Genomic DNA, 9,151 nt, shown 5'->3' with positions numbered 1-9,151 from the left:
CATCCTACTATATTGTCCCATTGTGGGGGTGATGGGTGTTTTGGCAGAAGCGAGCAAAGAACGTGAGAGTATATGCCAAGAGTATATAATCGCATCAAGGATCCCGATGCCCAGTGTATTAGGTAATGTGATACTATATAGGAAAATGTTGGGGGTTGATGATCACTTTAGTGACAAAAGCAATAGCATCATTTCATCTGCATATGAGAAGGTATGGTAAACCACTCCTTTTTTACCAAATAATCACATGGATACACATTGTGATAGGCAATATAATGCTGGATGATCAGCCGCTTAGGTTGGATGCTACTGTACTGAAGCAGACTGAGGATATTTTACAGTACTAGTGGAGTTTACCACATGACTAGATTAAAGCCTTTGGGACATCTAGTTGCTGATGTTGCCAAGCAGGAAAAGAAAAGCTGAAGCTGAAAAGGTAGAATTAGTGGGAAACACGTAATGTAAAAAACATGAATGCAGGAAATTCAATACAGTGAAAGATGAAAAGAATCTATGAAACATAGATGTAAAAACATCTTAGGCATCAACAAATTGAAAGGGACTGGAATTTGACATATTCTTTACTACTCATGACATACATACAAAAAGAAGGAAGTGTTGCTTTCAGAGCCTGGAAGCATGCAGCAAGAACAGTACTAAAGTGCAATCAAGGGCTAAATAATATCAATCTTTGCAAACATCCCTTTAAAATAAGTATCTAAATTTATACTCCAACCACTGGTGCCCAAGATAAGGAGGTTGATGGGTTTCATGGTTATGTTTTGATTTGAAATTGACAGAACACACAATCAAGATATGCTGCTTTTGCCTTGAGACTGGAATGCCAAAATTGGAAATATTTAAAGATGAAAATATAGTTGGACTGTATGACCCAGGAAACCAAAATGAAGCAGGGAAATGATTGCCGTTTACATAAAATTTCTGTACATTCTCTTCATTTCTGTCAATCCAATGACAGAAATCCACTGCTAACACAGCATTCCAACAACCAATGCCTACATGGTGATTTTTAAACAGAGTACAATTGACTATATTATTGTTAAAAGAGGCAGATGTAATGGGCAGTGAGAATAACCTTATGTGATAGGAATATCTGCCACCTAAACAATGATCTAATAAGACAAATATAAGTCCAAAAAAGGGATGGGGTGGAGAAGCAGAAGGAATCCTTCCTAGTTCTCTGAAAAGTAATCTTATAATAAAGGTATATTAGCATACATAGCTTTGGTTTCCTAACTGGGCTACTTTTAAGGTCTGATAGAGAAAGAACTCAGTTGTACTTAAACTCATGCCCTTGTAACCTCCTGATTAGATTTCTACATTGCGTTCTGCATGGGACTGCTCTTGAAAAGTATTTGGAAACTCCAGCTGATGCATTAAGCAGTAGTGTGGGTAGTCCATGGTGCTAGTTATTCAGCACATGTGACACCATTGCTCTATGAGTGCACTGACAACCAGTGTGCTTCCAGGTACAATTCAAGTTGCTGGTAGTCACCTTTAAAGTTCTTCAAGGTTTAAAGCTGGGTTACTTATGGGACTGTCACAAGTTATTTCTACTTGTTTTATCTCAGACATGTCAAACACAAGGGCCAGGGGCTGGATGCGGCCTGCGAAGTGGTTTCATGTGGCCCGCGAAGCCATCCTGGAAACAGTGAGGGAACGGCCCCCTCTGCCTTGGCCCTGGCCCAGGCCGGCCAGGAGCCAATGTACAATTTTGTGGTGGCCATCTATGCTGAAACGCATTCAGTCTTAGCTTCACAAGAGGAACCAGGCCCTGCTGCGTTGACCCAGCCCCCTGGGTGCATGCTGGGGAGGTGTCACCCTTTGTGAGGAATGAAGAAATGCACCATCACCTGGAAGTGGTTAGCAAATGGCCCTCGCCTACTTTACATATCCGGCTTGATGGGCTCCGGAGGAGGGGTTTCGGCAGGCAGTGGGGCACTCTCCTCACACACTGAGAGGCTGAGCCGGGTGGCGCGAAACTGATGAGAAGTGCAATGCTGCCTAGCCGCCAGCCTGCCCAGTTTCAGCAGGCAGCAAGGTGGAAAGCCGGTGAGCTTCGCACCTCCTGGCTCAACTTCTCGGCGCTGTGAGGAGAGCACCTCGCTGCCTGCTGAAACCGGGCAGGCTGGGGGCTGGGCGGCATTGCGCATGTAACATTGACTCTCACGTTGCTCAGGGCATCCCCTCCCCCCAAAGCCCACCAAGCCAGATATGTGAAGTAGGCGAGGGCCATGTGCTGGCCACTTCCAGGCGATGTTGCATTTCTTCATTCCTCACGAAGGGTGACACCTCCCCAGCTGTGTTTCTTGCCTGTTTTTCTCCCTCCCTCATCTCAAATATTTTCCCACCACTCTGTACTTAGGAAGGAAGAAAGGAAAGAAGGAAAGAAGGAGAGGGAGGGTCTGAGGGAAGTTCTGCCTTAGTCCTGCCCTGCTGCCCTTTCACCATCCCCTTGCCCCCTCCTCCTGGCCTATCCTGAGGGTCTCCCATCCTATTGCTAAGGAAGCTTTGGATACAAAGCTGGGTCTCCTCCCATGGAGAGGGAGTGGGCCTCCCTCTGACTTTGCCTTCGTACCCATCATGAGCAACCTGGCTAAGAAGGGCAAGCACAGCAGCAGCAGCCTTGAGGAGGAGGTAAGTGCAGCTGGGCACTCCCTTGGGGAAGTGGGGCTGGGCTTGGTGCCGCAGGTGCTCGAGGGCCAGGCTGGGCGTTTGACCTCTGCTGCCCAGGGCTCCGAGCAGCCCGCACCACCATCCAGCCCCTCCGCATGACCTGAGAGGAACAGTGAGGCTCCTCCAGTGGACCATGCCTTGGCACTTGCCCTGGTCCCACCCCCACCCCCTTGCCCTGGTTCCACCCCCTTCTGCCAGAGACTCTCAGATCTGTCCCACTCCTGCCCAGGCCCCCACAGGCACCCTTGACGCGAACGATGTAGAGCTGGCCATGCCCACCCAGTAGGCCACACCCACTTTGTCCATGCCCACCCAGTAGGCCACACCCACCCTGGCCACACCCGCCCGGCCCAAGGGCAACCGCAATGCTGATGCGGCCCTCAATGAAATTGAGTTTGACACCCCTGTTCTATCTGATCTGGGAGAAAGTGCACGCTCTGTCTTCCGTTGGCCCCAAACCTGCTGACCTTTCATCTATCTATCTATCTATCTATCTATCTATCTATCTATCTATCTATCTATCTATCTATCTATCTATCTATCTATCTATCTATCACTAAATCTCATGTTCCTATAATTTTTAACTGGATGAAACAGTTCACCATAGGACAAAATCTTTTGAACCAAGGTACCTCAAATGAGCTAACTTACAGAATGCATCTAAAATACAGGACCCACAACTCCTGTGGAATTGAAATTTGGCAAATTTTATAAAAGATTTTATAAAACATTGAAGTAGTTTATGACATAATACAATATGTCATAAAACATTTCCTAGGCTGGTATTTGACTAAGCTGTACAGTTCAATATGGGTTATTTTCAAGCAGAGACATCTCTGAATGTATCCGAACTTTTCCACTGAAGGCAGAACATTAGAAACTTGGTCATTGTTGAAACCGTTGAGGAATCTCTAAGGAAATTTCTGAAAGATATAATGGCCTGGGACAAGTACATGGCCGTTATGATGGCCATGAACTCCCGAGCTATCTAACACCCTGCCCACAGGGAAGGCAAATTGAAGTCCCTCAAGACCATAAACATGGAGAACTCCACTACCAACCAGGTTATAGAATCAGAGCTTAGGCAAGGAAATTGCTATACATCAGGGAGACTGGTACGTAGCAGCAGTCCCAACTGATCCCTAGAGTCCAATTTAAGTCGCCACCTGGCAATCTGTGGGGCAAAGGACCTGGATACTTCCTACAGAATAATAAAGTTGGAAGGGATCTTGAAGGTCTTCTAGTCCAAGCCCCTGCTAAAGCAGAAGACCCTACCATTTCAGACAAGTGGAGAGTCTTTTAAGTCTCTTCTTAAAAGCCTCTAGTAATGGAGCACCCACAATTTGGGAAGGCAAGCCTTTCCACTAGTTAAGTGTTCTCACTGCTAGGAAATTTCTCCTTAGTTCTAAGTTGTTTCTCTCCTTGATTAGTTTCCATCCATTGTTTCTTGTCTTGCCTTCTGGCTACGTATCTCGGACCATCGCCACTTCCCCCCAAGCCTGAAAACATGCCTCTTTTGCACCAGTTGTGGTCTCAATGGTTTCTAGATGCCTTCTCTAAAGGCATTTCCATAATTCCTTATAAGGTATTTAACTTAGAAGACGACTCCAATCTTAGAGCCTATAAGATATCTGATCTTAGAAGGAGGTTCTAACCTTAAATTAGCATGCTAAGGATGCAAATGGAAGATAGTAGTTGATTCCAAGATCAAAAATGGAAAAGTACACAGTACACAGCCCATAAGAGTGTACAATAGAATCCCTGTAATTTTCTTGGCAAGGTTTTTCAGAAGTGGTTCTAAGGCTGACAGAAACTGATTGGCCAAAAGCTACACAATTGTCTTTATGCCTAAGGCAGGACTAAAACTCACAGTCTCCTAGTTTCTAATCTGGTGCCTTAACCACTTCACTAAGCTGGCTCTTGTAGTGTTTACCTTAGATGATATTTCTTTCTTATAATTATTTCAAGTACTAGAAGATGAAGACAAACCAGTACTGTGGCTATTACCAAGATAGAAGGCTAGCAAAAGTGAAATCTCTGCAGAAATATGATAAACAACAAAAGAATCTATAAAGATTCTAATCAAACTATCCCAATAAATCTGGAGAATGACACAGTGGTCAACAGACTGGAAGAGGTTGGTCTGCGTACTATTACCAAATAAAGAGTCTTAACAGAATGTGCAGACTATCATATAACATCCTTAATTTCATATGCAAGCAAAATAATGCTTAAGATTATCCTGCAGATAGATGGCTTTAGGAAAGGTTGAAAAACAAGAGACTTTATTGCTGATGAATGCAATACAATAAAGAATGAATTGAAAAAGCTAAAGAATTCCAAAGTCAGTATTTGCTTATAAAAAGGCCTTCAATTGTGTTGATGTCAAGCTGTGAAATGTAGAAAAATGGGAATTCCAGAACATGTCATTGTCCTCATACAAAATCTATACACAGGTTAGGAAGCCAGTCTGGACTAAACATGAAACAAACTGTCTAGGGTTTAGTAAAGAACTGAAACAAAATTATAAATGCTCCCCTTATCTATTCAACATTTATGCAGAATATATATGGAGGAACTACATTGAAGCATTGTTTTAAAATTGGAGGAAGAATAATCAATAACCTAAACTATGCTAATGATACTGTTTTTATAGCTGAAAATGCAAATGATATGCAAACTTTAATAATGAAAACCAAGGAGCAGTGAAAAAATGGATTAAGATTAAATATAAAAACTAAACAATTGCCAATGAAGATACTGAACTGATTAATACAAAATCTCCTGCCTTTCGATCGATTGCTACGAACCAGCAGTCAACTTTTAGTTCCTTACATAGTAAGCCAGTCACGTCAAACCTTGAGATGCGCTGCATATAAATTTAATAAATAATAATTGAGTGCCTTACCCCTTCCTTGACAGAATTGGTCAGCTGTATGGTTCCCCTCATTTAATTATGTTTCTTTCCTGCACTGAGGTATGCATTCTGCCTGGGCTTTCAAAATTGTTGCTTTAACCAGGTTCCATGCACTTCAAGGAAATTTGGGCCTTGCTAACTTTTCCTCTCAGCTTCCTTTTAATCAGTTTCACCTGTATCTTACCTGATCTCCAAAATTCTACCTTCTCATAGTGGTGAAGAAAAAAAACTATGAAACCAATCTGTAAATATAATAAAATCTGTTTTGCTAACAGTTTGATTCTGCTGGTATGTAAGAATAGCCTGCTTTCTGTATCTGTGAAAGGCATCTTATTTCATTTGAAAGTTCCATGAAGTTACTATACATTGTCGTGGAAAAAACCCAATGAAAAAGACGAGGCAGCAACACAAAACAATAATTCTTACTTTAAGATTCAGAGGTTTATTTTGCTAATAATTTGGAACATAGCAAGCATTAATAACACATCACTTACATTAATAACCCATTGCAATGAGGTCCACTGGCATAGCAAATTCCAAAGGACAGCTATAGGCCAATGGCAAATCAATCAAGTCCAGACCCAACTCTTTATACCCTTTCCCATTCTAAGACTGTAGTCAGATGGTCTGCTGACTTTTGCTGATTTCTGCTGACTTTTGCTGACTTCCTGCTGACCTTCTGCTGAACATAACTTTCCACATATACCAGTGTACATTGGAACCCGTATCCATCAGCTTTCAGTTCCCTATTTCTTACTGTTCCAGACTTTATGTTCTAAATATATTTGAAACAAGCAAGCTTAGCAAAGTACAATTGCAAACTGAAAAATTAAACATAGCACAGACTTTGGTTCAATACTTTGTTCATGAGGCCTGATTTAGTTCATCTGGGCCTAAATCTTGCATAAAAAAACAGCCAATATTTTCATTTTCCACAACGTAATGACAGCAGAAGCCCCACAAATGCTCAGTGCTCTATTAGGCTCTGCATACTGTCTTAAATTTTGCAGATAAAACAGAATTAATGCAGTAGTCAAGTGAAAGAGAAAAAAAGCAAGTTTATTAACCTGAGAAAACACTGAAACAATGGCTGGACATCAGGACAAAAAAAGGAAGTCTGCCTGACTAAATGCATTTTAAGTGGCTATAGTGTATGTGTATTATAATGACTTTTTGCTGATTACAGTGTAAGATAGACATGATGCAAATTTGCAAATTTTGATGGCTTTTGGGATTCATGTTATTTATTATAAGGAAACATGTTTTTCACATTTGGAAATGAAAATAAAGTTAACAAATTAGTTGTATGCTTCCACCCAATTACTTGCTTCTAGACTTGAATTCTAGCATGATTTTCAGCTTTACTTTATGATAACTAAGATTTATGTCAGCAGTTCCCAAACTTTTCTATATCCCGCACCCCTAGGACACTTCTGATATATTCTTGCACCCCTTACAAAAGTTTGAAATAACAGCAATGAATTATGCATATACACTATAATTTTGAAATTTCTAAACCCTTGGAATATCGTCTCGCACCCCAGGGGGTGTGAGAGTACTCCCGGCTGGGAACCCCTGATCTAACTGGTTTGGCACTGCAGTGTATAACTACCGTAGTATCAAAACTTAGATCAGAGCATCAGTTATCTCATCTGTCTACTAGAGTTACTTATACAGTGCATCAAAGGCATGGAACTTCAAATCAATGTAGGGGTTTTTTGAATATAAAATATGAAGAACAAAGCTCATGCATACCCAGTCAACCTATTATTTTAAGAAATTGTCTCTACTCAAATTTTGGAGTTTTTTAAAAAAAGAACTACCATATTTCCCGGCGTATAAGACGACTTTCTAAACCCTGAAAATCTTCTCAAAAGTCGGGAGTCGTCTTATACGCCCAGTCATCTTATACGCCGGAAAATACGGGTATTCTATTTTATTCCTTTACACATGTGTGATTTGGCATATTACTCATCAAGTTTTCTCTCCCCACCCCCTCTCGCTCAAACTCTATATTTTAACTGGAAAAGTTGGGGGTCGTCTTATACGCCCAGTCGTCTTATACGCTGGAAAATACGGTAATGTAATTTCACTTTCTGTACTAAAGGACAAATTCGACTATAAATTGCATCATGAAAGTAATTTCCTCTGTGGGTCAACAGCAGATTAGACATTGAACATCTCCTTTTATATTGCTCCTTTCATTAGGAACTATATTTGTATGGAATTTATTTCATGTCTACTCCTACTACTATCATACATCATCCTAGATACTCAGAAAATTAATATATTTGACTTCTTTTAATGGATAAGCACCCCAATATCTTTTATAAGAGGGTAAATGTTGTATTGTTAGAAACTCTTGATGTATTTTAAATGAACTTTTGTTATAAAAATATTTTATAATAATCTATATAACAAATATATCACAACTACGTAAAGATGCATGAAAATTGGCCTTGGACAATAATAAAGAGGTACTCTAGTTTGAAAAAAAATGAAGATATTTCCACATCTGTGAAAATATTATGGAATACAGTTTATCACTGTTAATGTCTTAAATTCAAGAGTTATAATTGTTTATAATTGTGTATGTTTTAACAACTTTTCAACTTTCAGTTCCATTGAAATAAACAAAGAGGTAATCTGTCTCAGGTATTTCAGGATTACAATTCAATACAGCAAGATCCTTGACTTTAATTAATCACTAGATTCTGTGACAGTATGGACACTAACTGCATCCCTTCCTTTCATACTTGGAAAAAATTACTGTATTGATAGTAAAATATGTAGCCCATATTAACTGTAGTTATCAATGTATTTCTTCTATAGGGATTTTGGCAACATACAAATAGCATCTACATACATATCCAACTGTTTTGATGAGGATACACATTTTGTTAAATATATTTTTCATTCATTTGCCTGCCCTCTCCACTGTGCATGAAAATAAATGAAAAAAGATGCAGATATTGGGCCAACAGTAATCAGTTATATTTTCAGATATTCTGGAGATGGTAAATATGGAGTGTCTCAGGACAAAAGGAAAATTAAATGACTATACTTACACATACATATACTTGCATTGTTCCTGAAAGTGTGCTGGACTGTAATAATAAAGTTTCTCCATGAGAAACTTGATGTGTCTGAGATGTTGTGTGAACATCTGTTTCTTCTTAATGTATAGTAATAATTATTGCTCTTTATGAGGAGACGTATCTGGAAACATACACACTCATACATACAAAATTCTGTGCAGTCTCTAATGTCTCCTTTCACAACAATTCATAATAAACAAGCTAAGTTTGTAAGGTAGTTATGTGCACGGAAAGAACCTAAGCTGCATACAGGGTGATTCTTTAGTACCTCACCTGAAACACTGGTTAATAATAGGTGAGAATAATTCCATCAGAATATTTTTGATATTATTCCTCAAATTTAGATTCATACACTAAATTTTCTAGCAGTATCCTCTGTAAAAAGTAAATATCCTTGCTGTTTTTTAAAAGTTATTTCTTATGATTGTGTAATATTAGG

The sequence above is a fragment of the Protobothrops mucrosquamatus genome, unplaced genomic scaffold (genome assembly GCF_001527695.2).
Source record: "Protobothrops mucrosquamatus isolate PMUCROS unplaced genomic scaffold, P.Mucros_1.0 scaffold156, whole genome shotgun sequence".
Lineage (NCBI taxonomy): Eukaryota > Metazoa > Chordata > Lepidosauria > Squamata > Viperidae > Protobothrops > Protobothrops mucrosquamatus.
The sequence above is the reverse complement of the archived record's forward strand: the minus strand, read 5'-3'. Positions refer to the sequence as shown.